This window comes from Vanessa atalanta, chromosome 18, assembly GCF_905147765.1.
Source record: "Vanessa atalanta chromosome 18, ilVanAtal1.2, whole genome shotgun sequence".
NCBI classification, from domain to species: domain Eukaryota; kingdom Metazoa; phylum Arthropoda; class Insecta; order Lepidoptera; family Nymphalidae; genus Vanessa; species Vanessa atalanta.
The window spans coordinates 1,659,667-1,660,325 of record NC_061888.1 but is presented as its reverse complement, the minus strand read 5'-3'; the positions used below and the strand labels follow the sequence as shown (position 1 = coordinate 1,660,325).

The 659-nt window shown below is 37.5% G+C and overlaps 1 pseudogene; it reads left to right on the top strand.

The window, feature by feature from the left end:
- The first annotated feature begins 80 nt into the window (after positions 1–80).
- Positions 81–202, top strand: LOC125071211 (annotated as a pseudogene).
- Positions 203–659: the final 457 nt, after the last annotated feature.

The following is a 659-nucleotide window of genomic DNA, read 5'->3' as shown; positions in this document are numbered from 1 at the left end:
TCAGTGTCATCGTTATTTAAGCAAAGCAACCAATTTGATTCTCTTTTACATATATAGTAACTGATATATATATTTAACTTGTACTTATCTGGCTTAGAAGACACCGTGATCACGAAGGCGGTTCCCCTATAGCGAGGTTGCACCACTGCACTGCGGTGGGGTCAACCTCTGCCCCCCAAATGCGGATAACGTACGCACCGTCCCCCATTATTTTTGACAGCCTCGTTGGTCTAGTGGCTTGATATAAGGCACATATCCCGAGGTAAAAATTATTGGGTTTTTCTGTCGATGTTTTTTTATTAAAAGCCCAAAGTCTGGAAGTTGGAAGTGTGTGCGCTCTCGTGCCTCGGAAAACACGTAAAGCCGTTGACCCTGAACCTGAATTACCTAGAAATTCTCAGCAAGAAATCAAAGTTTTGGAAGTTAACTGTATTTAAAGTCCCTTGCCCTCAGAAACCACGTAAAACCTGACATTTATACGTTTACTACAGTTTTACTTTAGTAAACAATAAAATAATGCAAATATTAACTAATAAATATGTTTTTAAAGTAAATAACAGTAATTATATTCAAATTAGAAATAGCCTTGATAACCGGCGGAAATTCAGAGAATGCAATGCAAAAAGTGAGTAATATTCCAGTTGTAAATGTTAAGTGAT